A 24,669-nucleotide genomic window follows, 5' to 3' on the forward strand; every position below is an offset into this window, starting at 1 on the left:
AAGTTGAATCCTCCCAGGGTGTAGGATTGGGTCAGGTGGAGAAGGGCATTCTAAGTAGAGGGCATCACAAACGTGGAGATGTCAAGGTCTGGGACAAACCACAGGGACAGGGAGCTGCACGGGGCCTGCGCTTGGGGTCCAGATGGTTTTAAAACCAGGGACTTCCTCTCCTCTTTACGGTCTCTGAGAATGAGCCTTGATGATAAGGAACACCTTTTCCATGTCACGTTTATTCACGAAAGATGTCATAAAAACCTTTCAGGGTGGAAAGTAACATTTCTCACATCCGAGTTTTTTTATTTGAATGGAGAGCTCTTTGATGGACTTGGCATTGACCTTGAAGGTGATTAGGGCCCAGTGAGATCGTGGCTCCTGTTCCACACGTGCTCTGTAGCATTCGGGTGACCCGACTCATTCTTTTTTACTTTGCTGGGTGGATGTCAGGCATCGGGGAGGGATAAGGATGACCCGGAGAACATACTCCGCTCCCAGGGGTCAGGAATTCCGCGCAGTCTCAGCACCTTTGGTCCCAGCATGTGGTTCTGCATCTCTAGATGCCAATGGCTGGAGAAAAGAGAGAAGACAGTGAGAACACCAGAGGGGAGCCCCCAAAATGAATGTCTAAGTCCCCCTCCTTCAACTCTTGGTAGTGGCCCCCACTCTCTCACTGGGTATGAGACGTACCACGGAGGAAGAATGGGGGAGCATGGCAGGAACGATTCTCACGTGGGCGAGGATTCATCTATCACATCTGTGTCAAAGGTTCCATTCTTCACATGGGCTGAGCTGTCACCGTGCCTGCTCTTCCCTTAGTCCCTGGCTCGACAGGAAGATCAAACTTAAGGTTCTCTTAGTCTCCCCTGTGTTATCCGCAAGGCAATAGAGGTCAGGACCACTGATCAGGAGGGAGGTTGGTACCAGTACAGAAGGTTTTTGGAGCAAGGGTCGGTGTGGGAAAGCGACAGGAGGTACACGGGAGACACAGGCAAGGACCAGACTGCGAAGATGGGATCCAGAATTATTTATTTATTTATTTAGGTCTTTCTTTCATATCATCAAAATTTCAGAATCACAAAAATGGGCATTTGGGATCAAGGTGAAGAGGCTGTTTGCTGGGATAATTATCTTCCAGAGACAAGGAGGAAAGAACAGTTACTGGGATTCGTTAACACTAACAGCCCATCACTCTTCTTCCAATTATTATGCTAATGTGCTTCTCAAAAAACAACGGGAAACAAACAACAACAACAAAACCTGTAGGTTTGGGCTTATATTGTATTTAAGGAGCAAGAATGTCTTAAAAACAACTATTTTACCACCGGTCATCATTACATTTTCTATCCACTTTTAGAGAAAAGTGAAAAGAACGCTATGAGGTCATTCAATCTTTCAATCTTTTCCTCATCCATTGGCTCTGATACCAAGAAAGGGGTGGGTGTCAATTTTTTTTTTTTTTCATGCTAATACAGATCCTGAATTTTAATGCCATTGCAAAAGCCAGGATTGGCAAGAACAGACTTCTGATTCCAGGTAACAATCAGGAGTGGCGTAAAACAGGGCTACGTTCCACTGCCTTCTATTTTACTTCCTTTTATTTTTTTAAATTTTACTTATTTATTTGACACAGAGAGAGAGATCACAAGTAGGCAGAGGGCAGGCAGAGTGGGAGAGGGGGAAGCAGGCTCCCCGCTGAGCAGAGAGCCCAATGTGGGGCTGGATCCCAGGACCCTGGGATCATGACCTGAGCCGAAGGCAGAGGCTTAACCCACTGAGCCCCTGAGGGGCCCCTACATCCTTTTAAATCATGGGAAATCACCCTCAGGTGAGTGAGACACATCCTCAGGGCCATGGAGATGTAGGAGCGATATCCTCTTCTATGCTCAGATTAACCTAACCATATCTGAAAAGACATCTGATTCTGGTAAGCAACTTTGTCATCAAGATGACTTGAAACTAACTATCCTTTTAAAAGATGTTGATTCAGGAGATATTTTGAGAATGCTGTTAGTTTTAATCAGATAACTTCCTGCCATTGTTACTTGTGACATGCTAGGTATGAGATGTACGACCCATGCTGATGGAGTTACAAGGAAGCCATTTTGCTTGGCAGACAGCTCCCAGAAGCATTGGAAAGATTTTCCCCTGGTGCTGGTGGAGACAGATGATTAAAGCCTGCTTGAACATTTTCAAGCCGACGTGCCCTGAGCCTTGTTTTATGCTGTAGCACTTCAGGGACACAATCGAGTTCTTATTCGTTTGCTGAAACGGACCCACGGCTTCCTGGGGGAGAATTAGGGCTCTATCTGCAGGGAGAAAGAGTAAAGACGTTTGGGGCAGAAAACCAAAAGGTCGGAATAGATCATGCACACTATGGCTGATAAAAAGTTTAAAGAAATTAGAATTTGAGGATGCATTTCTCAAAGCAGGAGGTTACTAATCCGTGTGGATCTAACACCTAGGAAGTTCATCGGTCACGGGTGGTACTGACTGGCATTCTTGGGGTGGATGAGATCACCGGGAACAGGGACAGGCTACTTCATTTGCGGGATCCAGTGCAAAATGAGAAGGCGGGAGTCTCTGTTTAAAAATGAGGCATTTCAAGATGATGACAGCATGGCATTGATTCAAAGGCAGGGTTACCAAGTTCCGAACATCTGACTTTTGCAACTGCCCAGGTCACGTGCCCACGAAGTGTCTATAGGAAAGGGAGATGGTGAAAACAAGTGTTAATTACTTAATTCCAGGGGAAAACCAACCTTTAAACAGAGGGTGAAAGAAAAGTCAGCAGGGGCACCTGGGTGGCTCAGTCTGCTAAGGATCCGACTCCTGATTTCTGCTCAGGTCATGATCTCAGAGTCCTGGGATGGAACCCCTTGTCCTGCTCCCCATTGAACGGGGGGTCTACTTGTCTCCTTCTCCATGTGCCACCCCCATCCTGCACTGTCTCTTTAGCTCTCAAAAATTAAATCTCTTTTTTTTTTTTTTTTTTTTTAAAGAGAAGTCAGTAGACACGGAGATGGGGAGAGCAGAAAGGCAGAAAAAGAGGGGCAAGTCATATCTTAGAAGCCAAGAGAAGACATACTTTTAAATAGAAACCACATAAACCTTCTTTCTTTTCTTTTCTTTTCTTTTCTTTTCTTTTTTTTTTAAACTGGGCTCCACCCCCAGCGTGGATCCCCAAATGGGGCTTCAACTCAAGAGCTGAGATCAAGAGTTGGGTACTTAGCATGGAGGACAAGGGGAGATGGAGAGAAGAAGAGAGTTGAGGGAAATTGGAAGGGGAGGTGAACCACTAGAGACTATGGACTCTGAAAAACAATCTGAGGGTTTTGAAGGGGCGGGGGCTGGGAGGTTGGAGGAGCCAGATGGTGGGTATTGGAGAGGGCACGGATTGCATGGAGCACTGGGTATGGTGCAAAAATAATGAATACTGTTACTCTGAAAAAATAAAAAATTAAAAAAAAAAAAAGAGTTGGGTGCTTAACCAACTGAGCCACCCAGGCACCACTAAGTGAGCATTATATGTCCTTGTACTTCCAGTATGCTGGCAGAGAATCTGCATTCAGGAACTGCATGGTGTCGTCACCTGTCTCGTGTAATCAAAGGCAAGGGAAGGGAAGGACTTCAAAATATTCTTGGCATTTTATAGCCAAGAGACCATCCTTGACCTGATTTAAAAAAAAAAAAAAAAAAGTTTCATTAACAAAAGAGGAACAGCGAGATCGTGCTGAGAACGGACAGGGAGACAAGTGCAGACATGTCCAAAGCCCTCCGTGCTGAGTGTGGGAAAAAGTGTCCATAAAAGGGCAGGCAGTTCCTGGAGGGAGAGGTGGAGCCGTGAGAGGTGATAGTGGGTGGGGGTGCATCTTGTGTTTATGGAAGGAGAGGCGTAAGTAGGTGCACAAGAAAAGGAGGCAGTAGCACAGAGTGAAAAGTTGGACAAGTAGAAGGGAAAAAGAAGAAGAGACAGAGGACAAGAGATTAGAGGAGGAAAAAGAAAAAAGAAAAGAGAGATTAGAGGAGAACATTCTTCTAATGTACGGGATGGAGAGCCTGTGGACGCTAGTCACTTGGGGAAAAAAGGCAAAGTGCATATCGAGGACAAAAAGTAAGAATGGGGGTGAATGGTGGTTGTGGATACGTTCTCCAGAACATGCTTCCATTTTGGAGGAAGGTACTTGAAGGTAGGAATCGAAGTATTTCGTGTCCTTATTCTTTATCTTCTGTATGAAGTGGGAGAGGGGGTCATTTGCTAAGGATTGATACTGAAATTTCTTGCCTCCTCATAAAAAGCTTACTTTGATTTATACAGTTCCTTCCCTACGGACACTTCAAAGTCCTTCGCCAACTGCTACTCTCAAGCAACCTATTCTGGTATTTTGATAGGCCCTTTCATTGTGGTATTAATTTCTTTTCCAACTAATTATTTCTTTATATCAAAGAAAAACTTGGAAGCTTGAAGTATTTCTACAAAGATTTAACCTTTATCAGAAATAGGTTTTCTTTCTATAGCATTTTATAGGGCAATCATTTCAGAACACGTCAAATTCAAAATCAGAACATGATGTCTGGAAGGACCCGACTGTTAAGGCAAGCCCCTTGCAATGCTAGCTACACTGGGAAAGAATATTCTGTTTGGCATATAGCTGTCGGTGGGGAGACTTCTGTAAATTCTGCTTCCAGGTTGCGATGGTTTCTGTTTCTTTTCTGCAGAAGAAAAACATTTCACCCCCAATGGAAGCCCATCCACTATGGTTTAATGTGCCCGACTCAGTAAAAATCCCAACCTACCCTGGGCTGCACTGGCGAGATTTCACAGAGATGTTATTATTCTTATTACTATTATCCAAGGGATGTCTCACTCATTCATTCAGCCCTCCCAAACCCTAGTTTATGCTGTTTTATCGACCAATCACCTTTTAGCTTTTGCGGAGTTTCTCTATTTTGTTATTCTCTATTTTGTTCTCTATTGCTATGTTTCATCTATCTGTTTCCACTAGAATGTAATTGTTGTGAGAAGAGGAATTAAGGTCTGTGTCCTCGACATCTACAACCATTTCTGACTATAATAGGTACTCAGCGAATATTTGTTCAAGGAATAAATAAAAATACATGTGGGATATTTTCTATTTCAGTGTATCACATTAACTTGTGTATGGAGATGCTGGATTATTTTCCACCCTGATCCCACTTCTCTTTGCAGAAATCTATGATAGCCAACCTTTTTTTTTTTCCTTGTGAATAAATATTTTAATTATGTTTATTATCCAGTCTAAAATCATTCAATCCTAATACCCTTGTGGCATTTTATTTTCATTTCTGGAGGTCATTCATTCCAATTTTACAATCTGATTTTTTTTAACATCTTAATTTATTTAATTTTTTTCAGTGTTCCAAGTTTCATTGTTTATGCACCACACCCAATGCTCACTGCAATACGTGCCCTCCATGATACCCACCACCAGGCTCACCCCTCCCACCACTCCCCTCCCCTCCAAAACCCTCAGTTGGTTTCTCAGAGACCACAGTCTCTCATGGTTTGTCCCCCACCCCCCCAATTTCCCCCAGCTCCCTTCTCCTCTCCATCTCCCAATGTCCTCCGTGTTCTTCCTTATGCTCCACAAATAAGTGAAACCATATGATAATCAGTTTCTCTGCTTGACTTATTTCAATCAGCATAATCTCCTCTAGTCCCTCCCATGTTGATACAAAAGTTGGATGTTCATCCTTTGACAGCCAGCTTTTTAAAAAATTTTGTGCTTAGGTGTGGGCTCAGAGGGAGTTACCTCAACTGACTTGCCCGCCTGCCAATCACAAATGGTGGAATGGATGTTCTTCTACTTGGAAATGTGCTGGGGTTTTACATTTAAACTATTTTGGGGGGTGCCTGGGTGGCTCAGTGGGTTAAGCCTCTGCTTTCAGCTTGGGTCATGATCCCAGGGTCCTGATATCGAGCCCCGCAACAGCTCTCTGCTCAGCAGGGAGCCTGCTTCTCCCTCTCTGCCTGCCTCTCTGCCGACTTGTGATCTCTATGTCGAATAAATAAGTAAAATCTTAATAAATAAATAAATAAATATATTTTTTTTGCCTGAAAATAACTTTATGGGGTCATAATTATTTCCATCCTCTAAAGGTAGAAACTGAGGCACCAAAAGGCCAAGTTGCCCAAAGTTAGCCAAAAAGCAAAAAGCAGGAATTTGAGCACAAACTCATTCCCCAACAAGAGCTCTTCCTGAAACCGCCTGAGAATTATGCAGTGCATGTTGTGTTGAGAAAGAAATAAACAGAGCAAAACGAGATGTGTTTCACCTTTAAAAAGGAAAGAGGGGAGGGGGGAACTTATGCCTGCAGTTTTCATCAGTAATTCTGACATGGAAAACAAATCTATTTTCAATTTGGCAAAACATCTAACTCTCTTAGACGATTGATATCTTGGCTGGGGTCTGAGAAACCGTATAAATGTAATTCAAAAATTATGAGCAACGGAGAAATAATTTCTAGATCCAAAAGAGGCCAAGGCAACTTTCCATTTCTCCTCGCTACAACGAAGGTCACTCCTGTTTGTTCAGGGCTAAGTTTCAAAATCGATGATCCCTTTAATCCCACGTTCCCAGTGTGAATCATACGGTGTGATCACCACTGACTCTGAGGAGGTAGAGCACGGGAGTGGGTAGCTCCGTTCTAATCCCTCTCTGCTTTTTTATCCTTTTTTTTTTTTTTCCTTTTTGGCTTTTATTTATAAACCACCAAAACATCTGGCCAGTTTACTAAATATCCAGATGTTTTGATCTAATTTGTATCGCTTTTTCTTTTTAATATGGAATGTGTTGGCTTTATGGGTAAATATACGCCAGGTGAAGTGCATGGAGGTTGCCAGCTGATGGAAAATGGAACCAACCGGTAATCAACAATCCACATCTGCTCCTCGTTTCTCCATGGCTTCCTGGCTCAATCAAAAATAATGTGCCTAATATTTGAAGACATTCCTAAAGGAGTAAAAAATCACTTGACAATCTTTACCTTATCAGTCTCATAACCATAAAGAAGCTTGATGGGACGCCTGGGTGGCTCAGTTGGTTAAGCCACTGCCTTCGGCTCAGGTCGTGATCCCAGGGTCTTGGGATCGAGTCCCGCATCAGGCTCCTTCCTCAGCGGGGAGCCTGCTTCTCTCATAGCCTCTGCCTGCCTCTCTGCCTGCTGTGTGTACTCTCTCTCTCTCTCTCTGGCAAATAAATAAAATCTTAAAAAAAAAAAAAAACCATAAAGAAGCTTGAAATGGCCGGAGGCAAATACCAGATCCGTATTGGGGATGTGGCCTGAATCCCACATTGCGCCATGGGGATCAAATTAAGATAAGAATTTAGATCCCAAATCTCCAAAACCATTTGTCAGACCCTGCCCACCATGTATGTTTTCTTCCCGACTTAGCTCAGCCTGCTCAGAATACACTTCCTGGATACCTTGGGGAAATGCCTTTTTGGGGGAACCACAGACAAAGGCTTCTCACTCCTCTTGAACTTCGAACCAAAGCATCAGTGTTTCAGAAGCCACATTGTAATGACAGTCTAGTCCTGTTCTGTGATGACATTGGTCTTCAACGGTACAGCCCAGCCCAATCAGATAGCATGCTAGCTGAACCAGAGGTATGGAGATCTAGACTAAATCATACTTCAGGCCCCTCCATACAATCTAAAGGTACAAACCAGAACAAAATACACGTGACCATTCCTATCAAGCTCAAGATAAGTCATTTCTGGTAGATGGGTCACAAGCCAAAACTTATTTCCTAGATGTGCAATGTTATCATTGTAGTTCTGTTTTTTAAGACACAGCACAAATACACCAAACTTGATTACGAAGGGTCAGGAAGAGAAAATACAAATATATATTTTTATAGCTATGTATTAATAATGTAGAACAGAGAACTTTTATTCATCTATGTACTTTTTCTAAATTTTGTAAATACAGCAAACAGGCAGGAAAGTGTAAAAAATTATACATTTATAGCTTGGATTATCATAATTTCGTATGCCTGGGTATCTACCAGCCAGGTCAAGAAACAGAACATCACCCCTCAGAAGGCCCTGTGCTGGGACACCTGGCGGGTTCAGTAGGTTGAGCATCTGCCTTTGACTCAAGTCACGGTCTTGGGGTCCTGGGATTGAGCCCCACATTGGGCTCCCTGCTCAGCGGGGAATCTGCTTCTCTCTCTTCCTCTTCCCCTCCCCTCCACTTGTGTTCTCTCCTCTCTCTCAAATAAATAAAATCTGAAGGAAAAAAAAAAAAAGAAAACCTCTATGTCCCTTATGCACATAGTATATTTCTGCATTTGTTCAGTTCTTATTTAATTTCTCTCAAAAAGTTTTACAGTTTTCATGGAAAGGGCTTACACATCTTTCTTCATATAAATTACTAAGTGTTTAGTGGTTTTTTTTTTTTTAAGATTTTATTTTTCTTGTTTGACAGAGAAAGCAAGAGAACACAAGCAGGCAGAGCAGCAGAAGAAGAGGGAGAAGCACGCTCCCCATCAAGCAGGGAGCCTGACGCAGGGCTCAACCCCAGGACCCGGGGCCCACAACCCAGCTGAAGGCAGTCGCCCAAGCAACTGAGCCACCCAGGCGCCTTGTATTTGGTGGGTTTTGATGCAAATATAGATGGTATCATTTTACAAATTTTATTTTCTGCTCATTGTTGATATATGAAAAACAATTTTTAGCAGTGAATTTAATTAAGACCTTTGATAAATTCATTATTGAGTCCAAGATTTTATCTGTAGGTCCTTTTGGATTTTCTATATAACAGTCTTGTTACCAGCGAACAGTTAAGTCTCATTTTTTCTTTTTCAGTTCCTATGTTTTTCTCTCCTCATCTTATTTCTCTGGCTAGAACTTTTGGGAACAAATTGAATAAAAGTGCTGATAGTGGACATCTTTGTCTCTTTCTTGATCTCTGGGGAAGAGCTTTTAATATTTTAATATTAAGGAAGATGTTTGCTCTTGGGCTTTTTATATACACTTGATATCATGGTTATATACCTTGGTATAGAATGGTCTCATTAAAATATATGGAAAAACTCCCTCTCTTTCTATTCTTGAGGGGGATTTCTATGCAGTAGGGATTACTTTTCTGTGGATATTTGAATATTTCACTAGTGAAGTCATTTGAGTAGGTAGTTTTTGTTTTGAGAAGGGTTTTTTTTTTTTGAGATTTTTTAACAATTTATTTTCTTTTTGCATCAGTTTCAATAGGCTGTATTTTTCTAAGAATATGTCCAATTTCACTAACTTGTTAAACACATTAACATATGTCTATTCATTTTATTCTTTTATGATGATTTTATTATCTGTAGAATAGGTGGTTTTGTCTGTATTGGTTATTTGTGTCATCTTTATTCTCTTACCTGTACTTTGACTGGGATTTATTCCATTTTGCTGTTCTTTCCAAAGGACCAAACTTTAACTTGCTGATCCTATTTTGTGTTCTTTTCTTCTCTTTTGTAAAATTTCTCCTTATCTTTTAAATTTTCTTTCTTATACATCGTTTGAGTTTCTCTAACTTCTTGAGATCAATGACTAAATTGTTTTTAGTCTTTCTTTTTTTCTCATATTAGGCCATAGATTTCCTTTTAAGCATGGATTAGTTGCATGCTACAAGGGTTGTCATGTAATAATCATTTTATCATTTGATTTAAAATATTTTCTAATTTCCATTGTAATTCCTTAGTTTGTCAATGTCAGTGCACTGCTTAGAGGCTGCTGCTTAAGTTTCAAGTATATAGAGATTTTCTAATTTGTTCTTGATATTTTACAGTGGTGAGAGGACATAATCTGTATGCTGTTACAGTATCATTTGTTGAGATTGCTTTTTGTCCAAACAAATAGTCACTTCTGGGAAGTGCACCACGTAAACTTGAAAAGGAAGTATATTTTTCAGTCATGGGGATCGGCACTCTACACATGCTGTGAGGTCAAGTCTGTTAATCACATTGTACAGATTTTCTATACCTTAGAGGCTTTTGTATGTGCATTCTATTGGTAACTGAGAAAGAAGTGTTAAAAGCTTTTAAAATCTTCCACTATTTCAAATTTGAAAAATTTCAAATTTTTCTGTTTCTATTTTTACTTCCATCAATTCTTGCTTTATGTATTTTTTATATATAGTTATATATATTGTTATTATATATAATTAGGTTACTATATAAAAATACATATTTATATATGTTATTATGTCATAATATGTTATATATATGTTATGTGTTATATATATATATTTATATATTTTATTAGGTAGATACAAATGTAAACTTTTATATTTTCCACATCTGTCTTTATCCTTATCTTTAGCAATACTTCTTGCCCAAAGCCCATTACATATATTAATAAAATAGTTACTCCACTTTTCTCTTGCTTGGAGTTTGCAAGTTTTCTTCCTCTATCCTTTTACTTTCAACATTCTCAGGTCTTCAGATTTGAGATGTGTTTCTTGGAAGTAGATTATATATATATATATTTTTTTTTATCCCACCTGAATACTTCTGTCTTTTTTTTTAAGAACATGCGTATTCATTTGATACCAAAATTCCAAATGAGGGCTCCAAATTTTGGAGAATACTTCTGTCTTTTTTTTTTTTATTTTATTTATTTATTTGACAGACAGAGATCACAGGCAGGCAGAGAGGAAGCCAGAGAGAGGAAGGGAAGCAGGCTCCCCGCTGAGCAGAGAGCCCGATGTGGGGCTTGATCCCAGGACCCTGGGATCATGACCTGAGCCGAAGGCAGAGGCTTTAACCCACTGAGCCACCCAGGTGCCCATTACTTCTGTCTTTTAATTGAGACAGGTAATCCATTAAAATTTAATGTAATTACTATTTGTTTTTTTTTTTTTATTTGTCCCACCTTTTTTCTGTTCTTATTTTCTTCTTCCTTATGTACTTTTGGATCAATTATTTTTATTAAATCTGTTCCGCATCACCTTGTTGTTCTGTCCTCACGCGGTGGTTATCTAAAGATTAGAACTTCCCTCCTTGACTTATTACATCAAAGTCAGTACATTTCCTAGTTCCTGGGCAATGCAAGGGTCTTAGCATTCTTTAGCATCTTTTACCCCATTTAATCTTATATACTATTGTTTTCAAATTCTCCATATACTTTATTTTATTTTTTTTTAATTTTTATTTATTTATTTGACAGATCACAAGTAGGCAGAGAGGCAGGCAGAGAGAGAGAGGAGGAAGCAGGGTCCCTGCTGAGCCAAGAGCCCGATGTGGGGCTTGATCCCAGGACCCTGGGATCATGACCAGAGCTGAAGGCAGAGGCTTTAACCCACTGAGCCACCCAGGCGCCCCAAATTCTCCATATATTTTAAACCATAAAACATTATTATTGTTGATTTTTGCAGTCAAAAGTCCTTCTGATTTATCCATACATTTACCATTTCTATTGCTCTTAGTTATTCTCTAATATCCGAGCTGACACATGGAATCATTTCCCTCGTCCCAGAATTGCTTCCTTTCGTGTTTATTTTACTATGGATAAATTTGGATTTATTTTATTATGGTGATGAATTCCTTCACTTTTTTGTTTATCTGAAAATATACCCTTATCTTAATTTTTGAGGCCTTTTCACTGGATATTTTCTTTCAGCCCTTTGAAAATACAGTCATTTTCTTGAGTAAACAACTGATCAAAAGAAATGTTGAATGAATCAATCAATAAATAAAGTAGTGGAGAGATGGGTTATATAGGTGACAATGAGTAATCCCATTTGACTGGATTATAGGAATTCAGAGGATGGGAAAGAGGCCAAAACATGTGGACACCCAGATGGGAGAGCGAGGTCACATATTCAATGCATTCATCAATAAGTGTTCATTCATTTATTAAATAATTCATATTTGTGATTAGAATCTTACTATACTAGATTGTCTATATAAAGGTGCAAAACATTCCTTTAATTGTTCTTGGGGAGAACAGGTAGATGTAATCTAGTAGAGAAGTATATATTTGCTTATATATATGTGCTTACTTAAATGTGCTTTACTTAAAAGGTAACTTCATGATTCTTGGAGAACCAATGCTTTAATGCCTTTTTGTTTATTTGTTTAAAGATCTTATTTATTTACTAGAGAGAGAGAGCACAAGCGGCAGGGAAGAGGCAGAGGGAGAGGGAGAAGCAGACACCCCAGGGGAGCCTGATGTGGGACTCGATCCCAAGACCCTGGGATCATGACCTGAACCAAAGGCAGATGCTTAACTGACTGAGCCACTGAGTGCCTCCCCTTTAATGACTTTTGAAGAAAAGTCATCATATATGTTCCTATAGACCCACACAACAGATCTATAGACTAAAGCAGAATAAATATTCACTTTACTGTGGGAGGAAAAAGGAAAGAAATTCAGTACAGAGCTTACCTGAAAAAATCTGATGCTTGGAAAAACAATAATAATTTTTTTTTCAATAATAAGTTTTAAAAGCATGAGCCAAGTATAACCAGAGAATGAAATGAAACACTTTTCAGAAATAAAAAAGCAATGAGCTCCTGTTTAGTTTTCATTTTACTGTGCTTTTATTGAGAGTAACAGTTTTTACAAAAGCTTATCTCTGGGTCAAGGTAAGGCAATAAGGAAAAGCTAGAGTATGTGTGCTAAGAATATCAGTAGCTAATTCGGGCTTGCTCAGATAAACTTTGGGTTGGACTAAATGGAAGGGAGCTGGTGAGAAAAGCATTCCTAGAGAGAATGTCTGTCTGGGAGAGAAGCACTCTCCAAACTAGCAGAAGAAGGAGAGAATTCCAAATAGAGTGTTTCTTCCAGCTCGGTGTCTTTCCATGACTGCACCCCCTGGATGACTTGTTGCTAAGAGCAATAATGACCAATCTCAAGCATTGTTCAACTGTTTCCTCCATTCTCCTGTGTTTAACCCCCAGAACCTTGTCTTGGTTCTCCAAGCTCCAACCACTTGACCTTGTGTTCTCTCCTCCCCAAACCAAACCAGTTCTTGCTTCTCTGAGTCTCAGTTGTGGGCCGTGCTCCAGCTCAGGTCGCTGGCGTTCTGTCTTGGACATGAATTGGTATCTGTTTCCAGACTCCATGCCCCGTGGCTGCAACTGAAGATACATGCCTGCTTTCCCCCCTAAGCACACATGCTTCATGGGAAGATGGATTGGAAGGTGGCGATATGTGTATGCAGAAAATTTTTAATACCTCTCTAGCTTGGATATGGGAAAATTAACACTCGTCCATCTTTCACTTACATTTTTCAAGTCTGTGAAATTAACATTCTATTTCTGGGCCCTGCTATCAAAAAGTACATATGTTAGGCTGTGATAATTTAATTATAAAATATATAAAAACATTGAGTACAAAAAGTTCACTCAAATAAAAAAGGCTTGGGTGAGAGAGGTGTATTTTTTTATAACTAAAAAATCATATGAAGGAGATATAACAATCTTTAAAATCAACCACCACTGTTCACTTGTACCCTCTGTTTAGGTTTCAGTGAGCTCCTTCAAAAATGAAGGATAAAAATCTGTAAGTCCTACCTCATGTTGTTAATAGCCTGGATTCATCTGTTTCCTCTTCTCCATGGTTTTATGGCTCTCCCCAGGCCCATAAATTACATGGTAGTAATAGACTCTTCCAGAAGAAAGGAACTAAATGAGATAATTGACATCTCCCCCAATCCTAAAGCACTTGGGTTCCATTATTCTTTTCTTTAATGGACCTTCCCCCTGAATCTCTTTCCCCCTAACATAAATCATATGCTATATGCATTTCCAATTAGCTGTAGGAGGTCAGCTTCTGGATTTAAATGAGAGCAAGCAGCAAGAGAGGGGATTCCTAGACTGCTACTCACAGCAGACCTCTGGCAGTCATCTAACAACTTGCTGTGTCCACCATCCTCACGTCAGATGTGCTTTTGTTCCGCGCACATGTCCCCCAGACAGACAGCTCAGCACCTTTGGTATGAGTCCTTGATTATCTCGCCAAGCACTGGGGACAATGGCACTCACAGGTATAAAAGATTTTCCTTCCTAAAAACTCCAGTCAATTGCATTTGGTGTTGCAGCCCAGGGATAACCATTCTCCAAGTGGCTTGCTAATTCCACGTCGACTATTTCAAAGCTCGGGTTTCTTTTCTGAGTGTTTTATACTCTAGGGGGAAAAGAAACCACTTGTCTATTGTTATTAATGTGATATGACTTGGCTTGTGCCTGAGTTTAGGAAAGTAAATATCTCTAACCTGAGGTCATTCATATATTAGATGGTTCTGTCCATTATAATGAATTATAGCTGTTGGCCAGGCAGCAGTTTGGTTATGTAGAATATTCTTAGACTCAATAGTTTCTGTACCACAGAAACCCCTTAGGATACTTGAGGGCAGGCCGAGTCAGGTAGACAATCCCTTTACGACCCACTTACTCTTAAGTTCATACCAGTGTAACGGGCCGGGGGATAATGGTTTACAGGCTGATTCATCACTCATTGCTGAACCACATATGTTAGCCTGAGATCTCAGGCTAACATATGTCACCATAAAAGAGTGGGACTACTCAAAGCAAAAGCTGCAAAATCACAGAATGGTAGTTCATGCTTAAAATCAAAAGATTTCACATGAAGTTTTTCTTATAGCTTCTCTTGAAGCATGGGAAATTCTGGTGGCATTAGGCAGAATGGTCTCCCTCAAGTCAAGGAGAGAAGACATCTCCTACAGACAGGCGCGGGCTCTTGGGTCACATGTCTTGCTTTCCTGACAGCTGAGGCTGTGACTCCCACAGCCCCCTTTGCAAAAGTCCGGTTAGTACGTATGATCTTGGCTGCTTGGAATCAGGAGTCCCCAAAGCGTTTAGGAATGGACAGAGAGGAATTTCATCTAAGACCAGGAATAGTTGAACTTTGTATCAGGCTCTGGTATATTGCAATTTGTTCATTTCATTGGAATTACAGAAGCAAGGAGATCTATCCCTTGGTGGGCTGTAACAAGCAACTTCTCCTTATGTTTAACATCACTTTCATTCTCTGCTAGTGAATTAGGTTCTGTGACATTGTCTTCTTTTTCTTATTATTTCTGCATGCAGTCTTCCCACCTTCAACATAAATGCAAGCCCAGGACAGAAGGAGATGTATCATATAGCTTTTTGTTTTTTTTTTTTTTTAGATTTTATTTATTGATTTGACAGAGAGAGAACACAAGTAGTCAGAGAGAGAGGGGGATGCAGACTCCCTGCTGAGCAGACAGCACGATGTGGGGCTCGATCCCAGGACCCTGAGATCATGACCCGAGCCGAAGGCAGAGACTTAACCCACTGAGCCACCCAGATGCCCGTCATATAGCTTTTTGTAGTTCCCATATTACATAGTACATATTAAGTGTTCACTAGTTATCGAATGGATTGAACTTAAGACAAGTTACTCTTCACAACTCAGTGTCTCGGATGTACTCGCTCACAGAAGAGAATGCTCCTTCTCAGCCTCCTGAATCACGTTTATCTCATTGAACCTGTGAGGGACACAGCAAGAGATCACTTTATAGAAATTGCTTCTTCACTGAGAGCTGCTTCATACATGTAATGCATTGTATTTAAAATGCAGTCCTGGTACATTTCAGCAGAAGCTCTGTTCTCCACACTATACAATGCTCTGTGGGTTCAAATGAACCTTGATTATGAAGGGAAGGGAAAATGTGATTTTTGTGTTCATTTTGAAAAAGAGTCAGTCAGCCTGGAGGAAGTAAATTGTAATAACGGGGGAAAGTGCCTCTCTAGATATGTGGATGGCTTTAGAGTAGGCTGCAAGAAGCTTTTTTGAGGGCAAGAATAAATGAAATAAAAGAGTCACCAAAATTTGGTGAAGCGAGGCTTTCAGGGACCTCCCTTTCCAAGCCTCAAATCTTTCTGCAACTTAGCTTGGATGGTGACTGTAAACTTCAGTGCGGGGGTTCTAATGTCTTTTCTGAATTTCAAAGCATGAGGTCGAGGCCTGAGTGGGAAATCTCAGGTCATGAGGTAGTTCTCTCCAAATAACCTTCAGCGTGACTCTGCTATGATGGTCAAGTCCATTTGGAGGTCTGCAAAAGGCATCAGTTACCACTGTGGAAAGCTGACTTACTGAGCCAGCAGCTGTTTCAAAATGTTTCCCCTGTGCTAACTAAAGTCATTTTTCTTCATTTCATTCAGAGCATGTGGCTTTCACTAAATTAATAAGTCAAAGTTGATTTCATCTGTTAACAAGACTGTAGCAGCTAGAGCTTGGGGAGGAAATGGAGAAAGGATGCTTTTCTCGGGCTCTCATCACAGGAGACAGCGGCTGCCAGCCCACCGCTGCAAGGCACCACTTCTCGGGGGATTCTAATTTCTGCCCAAGTCACTCTCTTTTCTCTCTGAAAGTGAGCAAAGGACCAGCTCTAAGCAAAACGTTCCAAGTCCTTAAGAGTCCATGTTGAATCTGTTCTGCTCAGGAAATATTAACTATTTGACTTCTATCCCAGAAGGGCTCACTTTCAAAGAGCCTTGAAGAAGACCAAAGTGCTGGCTGGCCACCCACACAGCTTTAGGAAGTCCGAACTCGGTTGGGCCCATCGAGTTTTCTTCTCTGACCAAAATCAGCCAGGGGTACCCAGGGAAGGCCACAGGCATCTTAGCTTCATTCAGACCGTTATTCCGGACTATGTGCTAGACTGCGCTCCTGGGACTCCATGAGCTAAGTTGCATAGCTAATACGTGACTACACAGACCGTGAGAAATCGATGCACAAAGGGGATATTTTCCAAATAGCATCACCAACTTAAAATTGCACAATGACTCTGGTTCCAGGGTGTCGGTTCCAGACCTGGCACTGCGTAACCCTCGGATGATGGAGCGAGAGCAATCTTCATTAATTTAACAGTTAACACTACGTTGGGTGGGACGGAGCCCTTGGCAGGGATCTAATGTGTGTTTGGTGAATTGCCAGCTTGAACCAACAAAATTGCATCAAGCAGAGAGAACAACGCATGACTACCAGGCAAAACAATGGCATGGATGCATGGCAGGGGAAGATTGAGAGCTTGCAGCAGGTAAAGGACTGATGCTCCGTTGGTTGTGTAAGAAGGCTGAGTAGGTTGCCTGTGGGAACCAAGAGGTACTGCACCCGGGTGAGACCAGAATTCATCGCTGCAGAATGCTGGGCCCAGGAGAAAATGAGCCGGAGAGATCGGAGGTAGTGTAGATCTACAGGCACGATTTTTAAAAAATGGTTGATGTTTTGGCAGGATTCTGTCTTTAAAAGAAATAGTTAAGGAACGACTTCAGGCTTCATGAAATCAAAGGGCATTAATTAATTATGTGGTAACATTTCCATCTCTCCTGAGGCAAGAAGAAAGGAATAGAGGAAGAAGAAAGGAATAGAAATTAGGCTGCATGCAGGGTTTGGATCTCACATACTGGGAATGTCACCAAGGACTTACCGCTGTAGCTCCTGCTCTGAACTTGCTTAATTCAGTCCGTGTGAACTGAGGGGTGATTCTGCTGGGAACTGTATAGGACTGCCTACAGTGGTTTTCCATGGCCCCTTCCAGATCAATATTTGCATAGACTTTAGGACTTTTACCTCTAAGGGTGTCTCCATTATGTTGGGTTCATTGGTTCCTGTTTACCGATGGGGATACCAAGTCTCAAAGAGTTGAAGTTTGTTATCTGGCCTTGAACTCAAGTTTACTGGTTATGGTTCTCATGCATTTTCAGCCGTGTCATGTTGCCTACAATATGTGAAAATATACATATTGTATGTATATTTTTTGTAAGTGCCTGTAAAGCGTAAATAAACTGTGATGTATTTCAAGAGAGACATTGTTCCCTGGGGCGCCTCTCTCTAAGGTAGGGACTGAGACGGCAGAAGCAAGTAGCTAGCCCTCTGGTTTAGGGGAAGTGGCAGGTGGACTGTGGGCTTTGGGGAATATTCTAGTTCATTTCTATTTGTTGGCTTGTTCTATGGCACAATCTTTTCCTGGACCAATCACAGTCTCTATTTATGGAGACATAGTGCCTGCATCTTCCTGAGGGATGTCCTCACCTTCTCAATTTATGCTGCTTTTCTTTAGTTTCTTTCATGTCTAAAATTTCGTTAGCCAGGTTTTGCCTTCCTCTGTGACCTAGAGACGCTAAGTTTGGCCAGCATGTCACATTGGGCAAATGGCAACGTGTTCTAACTGCGCACTTGAGAGTTGATGTCAAGATACTCTCACGGTTTTTTAATGGTCTCCACAATTATTTCATGTAGAATTCCAAGTTTCTATTATCCCTTTTGGAGAAATGTGAGTTTAAAAAGAAGGTTTTCAATTCTGGCAGAGAAAGAGGAACAACTGCGAATACAGTCCCATCACACTTCTGGAGAGAGTCTCTGGGGGTCATTTCCTGATCTGCAAAACGTAGGGGAGTTAATGTCCTTGTACAGCTTTCCTGTCTAATATACATACTGTGAATCTTCTACGTCAAAAATAGATTCTTCTCTTAAAACCATATCTTGTATCATTCCTACTCATACGGAATCTCTTTGAGATGTTTATGCTTTACTGCGAGCTGCCTTCTTATTTTATTTTTAGGATTTGGTTTCTCACTAATACGTATAGCCCTTGAGCAATGCCGTAGTTCCTTTGCTGGGAGGAAGCCGGTTCAGTAACACCATCATGTGTGGTTTTGTGGGGAAGTAGAGATTGATAAAGGCCTTTCCAGCCTTGTGACCAGAATGATGGTTTTCTTTCCTGCGCTATTGCTTATTAAATGCTTCTTTGTGAACAATGCTGCCCTCAGTTTGTTGTTGTTGTTTTTTTCAATCTTATTTATTTATTTGACAGACAGAGATCACAAGTAGGCAGAAAAGCAGGCAGAGAGAAAAAGGGAAGCAGGCTCCCCGCTGAGCAGAGAACCCTATGCTGGGCTCGATCCCAGGACCCTGAGATCATGACCTGAGCTGAAAGCAGAGGCTTAACCCACTGAGCCACCCAGGCGCCCCTGTCCTCAGTCTTGAATGTGTTTGAATAAGAGGACTGGGGGCACCTGGGTGGCTCACATAGTTAAGTGTCTGCCTTAAGCTCAGGGCATGACCTCAGCCCTGCATTGGGCTCCCCGCATTGGGCTCCCTGACTCTCCGTCCCCCACTCCCCGCTGCATGTGTTCCCTCTACCCCTGTGTCTCTTTCTGTCAAATAAATAAATAAAATCTTAAAAAAAAAAAAAAAAAAGGACTGTGCGTGGGCCCCCGTGTAGTGATATCACCATGAAACTTTGGGTTTTATTAAATGTGTTTAAAATTAAAGAAGATATGCCCATGTAAAACATTTGATCAGTTACTCTCATGTTTCAAGATCACCTTGAAGCACAAACACAATGTAATAGGGATCTTTATATCCTTTGGAAAGGTACCAAATGTAATTAGAAACATTCAAGCTTTTCTAAAGTCATCATGAAAAGGCAAAGAGATGCTAAATGGACAAAATTGAGCTGAAGTATATCTCACTTCATTGGGCCAACCATCCTGTAGTCCATGTCCATTGGATTCACTTGGTAGAGCCATTTCTCCAACAAGCACAAGGGAGAGAACTGCATTTTCACCGAATGCTGGAGAAGGAATGGCATGGAGGTAGCAAGTCTTCAGTGCGAAGGTTAGACGGTCTAGAGATGATCCCAGACATAGGAACCAGGACCTTGCATAAATCACCAGCCTGGGTCTGTCAGCCTTCGAGAACTAGACAGAGAAATTCCGGAACTGAAACGTTTCCTGAATGGGCTCTGGGTTCTTTCCCACGAATCAACTCGAGAGTTTGGCGTGGGAAAACCGACGTGTGTGAGGCTAGTTCTCATCAGGTGCTATTGATTTTTCCACCAACGTGTGGCTTCTCCCAGGCAGGTGTGCTCGGCCCGAAGACTTGTGTCCTCTGCTTCCTTTTGCGGGCTCTTGGGAGAAAGGAAGGAGCTTGTGACGTTGTCCTTGCTGGGATGGTAAGGATGGACGAACGTCTTGGAAGCCGTTCCGCAGATGGTAGCCTGACGTCCTGAAGGGTTCACTTCCTCTCCTGCGGCTATGTGGTTTAGAAGTTCCATGAAGTCATTAACACAACGTGGCATATGGTCAGACCTCAAAGTCAGAAGTCAGGGGTTCGCGGTGTTTACGCACTGTCTGGGTGCTGGGGCGGAAGGGAAGGAAGGGAGGAGGTGAAAGTTCTACATGGATGATCTCGTTAGTCACTTCCAGCCCACGTGGAGGCAAGTCCCCCTGGTTCTAAGGTTGTCCTTCTCTGGGGACAGCTTTCCTAGCGACAGGGACGTGTCCAGCTTATCCTCGCTTCCCTGTGGAGGTGGAGCGGGGCTCCCTCCGGGGTTGTCCGCTTGTTTGCGTGAGCGTCTCCCGCAGGTTCTCCTAGGTACCTTTGTTGCTATGGCTCCTCCTGAGCTCACAGGAGATGCTAAAAATAAATTCCAAATGAAACTTTCCAGCTGCCTGGGCAAAGAGAGTTTTCTGTTCTCTTTGTACTTATATCCAATTGGCTCAGAGCTGATGTGCTCTGAGAAGCTGGATCTGATACAGATGCCATGCCCAGAATTAGCAGATGGGCTGCGGGTGGAGGGAAATTTTATAGGTTAAAGACTGCCAGGGGAGGCAAGAACCTAGGGTCCATGACCTTGCCTGACGGCGCGCCTGTGAGCCAATTTGTAATTTCCCTGGGTCTCAGTTTCTTCAAATGGAAAATGCAAAGAGCGTCAAAGGGGCATTCTAATTTTAAGAGTGCGCTCATGCTTTCTGATTTTGAGTTTAAAACATTTTTGTGTGCTAGATATAACTCCTGTGTCAGCGGTGTCAGCTTTGGCCGCTGATCGTCAATGCCTCAAATTATTAGCCAATGGAACTTAAAAATTATGCTTCATGGGACCTGATGTTAGAATTCGTGTGACAAAAATTACACATGGGTATTTTGGGTTTTACTTTTATTCTTTCACTCCTTCCTTCATTCAACAAATCATGACTCAGGTTTTTACCGGGCATTAGGCCTTTATGGAGCAGACATTGAATTGCATGCTGTTAAAAAGATAAGTGCTGCGGTGCCTGGGTGGCTCAGAGAGTTAAGCCTCTGCCTTCAGTTCAGGTCATGATCTCAGGGTCCTGGGATGGAGCCCTGCATCAGACTCTCTGCTCAGCAGGGAGCCTGCTTCTCTCTCTGTCTCTGCCTACTTGCGATCTGTGTCTGTCAAATAAATAAATAAAATCTTTTAAAAAAGAAAAGTAAGTGCTGGTGAGCCCTAGGTATCAAGGGATATAGACTTAGGAAGGAAAGGATATTAACAGAACAAGCAGAAAACAGAACCATAAAATATTTACATGTCTTCTAATAATAAAAGATGTCTCTGTTAACTCTTAAATTAATTGGGAAATCTCTAAAGTTAACATTATTTGATTTTCCACTAATGGTAGCTCTGACATTATATCACTTAGTTTCTGAGTTAGAGTAATTATTTTAACCTGCATTCTAAGAAGAAAGATGGGGTATGGATAACAGAAAATATGTTCATGAAGGAGACAGAAGGCTTACAGAGACTATGTTATATATGGCTGATTAGTACCATTCGTGTTTCTTACACACTAAATGTGGAGGGTTCAATGGCTCACCTAAAATCCATTTTGGAATCTTCAGCCGTGCCTCTCAGGGCAGTAGCTACAGAATTCTCTAGCTACAGAAAAGGAACAGAGGCAGAAGAAGGTTAAGGAAGGGGCTATCATCAGAAATGTTGGTGCCGTCTTCCATTTTCACAGACTCTGTATCCTGATCTGGAGGGGTGAACGCCATCTTTATAGAAAGCAAGGGATGGTCTTTTGCTACTAGGTGTACTTAAGTCATTTTAACACAGTAAGCTTCTGGCCTTCATGTTCCAAAATTAACTCCCTTGGGCTTGGAAGCCCTTTCTAAATCATGAGACCCTGAGATAGTACAGGGATAAAGGCAGGGCAGGATTCGGGACATGGGGTAGTGTCATCACAGACTGGAGGAAGGATGGGGCTTGGGGACCTCACGGGTTTGCAAGCAAATTTAGAAATAGAGGATTCCTTAAGAACTTTGAAAAATATTCAAATGGAAGGTGCTTTGCCATAGGGAGAGACCAGAGTCTTCTGCTAGCTGCAGATATAAGGTAGAGAAACTGCAGAAAAGAATGAATGTTAGCATTCACTCTATCTCATAGCCACAAATCAGCCTATGCTTCCAGTTGGCGGAGCTGAAAACCAGACAGAAACAAGCTGGCTTAATTTTGCAGGTGCATCCCCCTGAGTAACTGGCTGGTGAATCTGCCTCAGGCACTGAACAGGTCAGGGACGGCCAAGACGTCTCTTCGCTGAGAGCCCCATGATTCAGGTCCTGCCTGTAGTAAACCTCCCCTTATGCTTGACTTCTGTTGTGGTGGTAGGTACCAGAAGAGGTGCTGGAGACCTCATCTGCCTACAGCTACATTTGTGGATGCACATGGGGGTGGGGAAAGGAACACAGGAATGGCCCGTGTGTGGTTGGTGGGTAGTTTAAGTCAGTACCATTGTTATAAACTCTAATGCAGGATAAACATGGGTATACAGAGTGGCTATACAGAGTGGCAGGTGACAGCATCACAAACTACAGGGGACAATTAATTAACCAGGCAATCACTGAAAATGTCTTCTAAATTAGAGCCTATCTATCTGGAAAATAACCAGTAGGCGAAGGACATCCAATTTATTTTTTTTCCTTTCAACAAACATTCATTGGGTACCAAATGTGTCCAAGACATTAGGATAAAATCCATACTATAAAGAGGAAGAAGTCCTTTATTCCCTTACGGATTAAATAAATGACATTGCACTTTTTCTTTTTTGATCGGGATTTCGTTAAGAGGGAAGAACATGGGTCAAGCAGAGTGAACAGCCAACGAAAGGCAGCTGGCTGGAAAGCTGGGGTACACCATGCTGGAGATGGGGGGACACCTGGAGAACAGGGAGAGGTGGGTGTGGATGGTCAGACCTTCACCCGTTGTGGAGGCGAAGCACAAAGCAGGTGTCGTTCCAGATGTGCGAGCAAAGAAGTCCAAGACCAGGGCTGTGCTCGGACCTGATCTGGATCTGGATCTGGATCTGGTAAAGCCTCGTGTCACACTGAGCTGCTCCAGCTGCTCAGATGGATAAGTCTGGAAGGGAAAGCGAGTGCAGAGCCTTCCATGTGCTCACAGTCAGGAGGAGACATAGAGGTTACTGGATGCTGCAACTGGTAAGTGCACTTCTGGACAAGATGCCCGCCCCCACGCCCTTCACTAATTTGATAGAAGAAGATTTAGAAGAAAGTCACACACAGGCCTTCAGTCTTTTGTGTGAACAATTGTGTTATCCGTACATGTTAGCTACAAGAGAATTTCCTTTCTTATGCGCCTGGAAGTTGCGGAGGTATTTCATTTGTAAGATTTACTCTGCCTCTCCGCATCCTATGTCTTGGAGGTATTAAAGCTGAGCCTTCTGTTCTTCCCTTAGGCCCTGGTCCAAGACCTGTTGATGAGTAAATGATGTGTTTATTTACAAAAGGGCAGGCAATACTGCCGGAGAAACTGCTCATGTAGCCTAGGAAATTACAAAACTATATCAAACCATATAAAAGTCATTCCTAATATCCCAACCGAGCATAGGATGGATGAGAAGGACAAGAAAGCGGAGATGAAAAAAAGCCAGGAAGAGATTATTGCCCTGTTTCTGGAGAAAGTTAGTAGGACCCGAAACCAAGATGGCGACAGAGAGAAGGAAAAAGCAGAGGTGGCTTGTGATGGGAGAAGGACAAGAAATTGGGGGACAGGGAGAGAGGTGTAAAAGTTGACTGAATTCCAGTCATAGTAGGGGAGGTGACGGGGGACTGGCTAAGGGGGTGGGGACGGGACTGGTGGGGTGCAGTGGAGGCCGTCCAGCTCGAGACGGTGGCCAGCATGGGACTGGAATTCAGGGACAGGCTGGGCGGCACAGAGGACTTTGAGACATAACGACCCGAAGATGTCTCGAGAACTGGAGGAAACACCTGCGTTAGTCACACATGCGGGTATGGAGTTGTGTCACCCTTTGAAAATATTAAATAGTTGACATCAAAATCTAAGTTTTGGGGGCGCCTTCATGGCATCTGCCTTCAGCTCAGGTCATGAACCCAGGGTCTTGGGATCCAGTGTCTGCCTTTGGCTCAGGTCATGAACCCAGGGTCTTGGGATCAAGCCCTGCATCAGGCTCCCAGCTCAGCAGAGAGCCTGCTTCTCTCTCTCCCTCTGCCTGATGGTCTGTCTACTTGTGCTCTCTCTGTATCTCTCTGTAACAATCTTTTAAAAAAATGTTAAAAAAATCTATTTTATTTTTCTTGACTGGTAAAACTGTCCTGGCTTCTATTCATTTCTTTTAGTTGTTTCTGGAAACTTCCTGCAGCCCACTCAGAAGCTCTTCATCTCATGCAGGGACCGCTTGTAAAGTCCTGTGGCAAACACTGTGTCTGGCTGTCCCAGAGCCCCACCCGGTCCCCTTCCTTGTCACCCCTCACCGAAATGCGTGTAAAGACACTATTCCTGCCTCTCTTCCGGCCTGGTGAGCCTGGAATCCACAGGCTAGGAGAAGTTGAGGATCGGATTAAAGAAGCAAACAGGTCTGACTGGGCCTGGAGCCAG

The sequence above is a fragment of the Mustela lutreola genome, chromosome 4 (assembly GCF_030435805.1).
Source record: "Mustela lutreola isolate mMusLut2 chromosome 4, mMusLut2.pri, whole genome shotgun sequence".
Lineage (NCBI taxonomy): Eukaryota > Metazoa > Chordata > Mammalia > Carnivora > Mustelidae > Mustela > Mustela lutreola.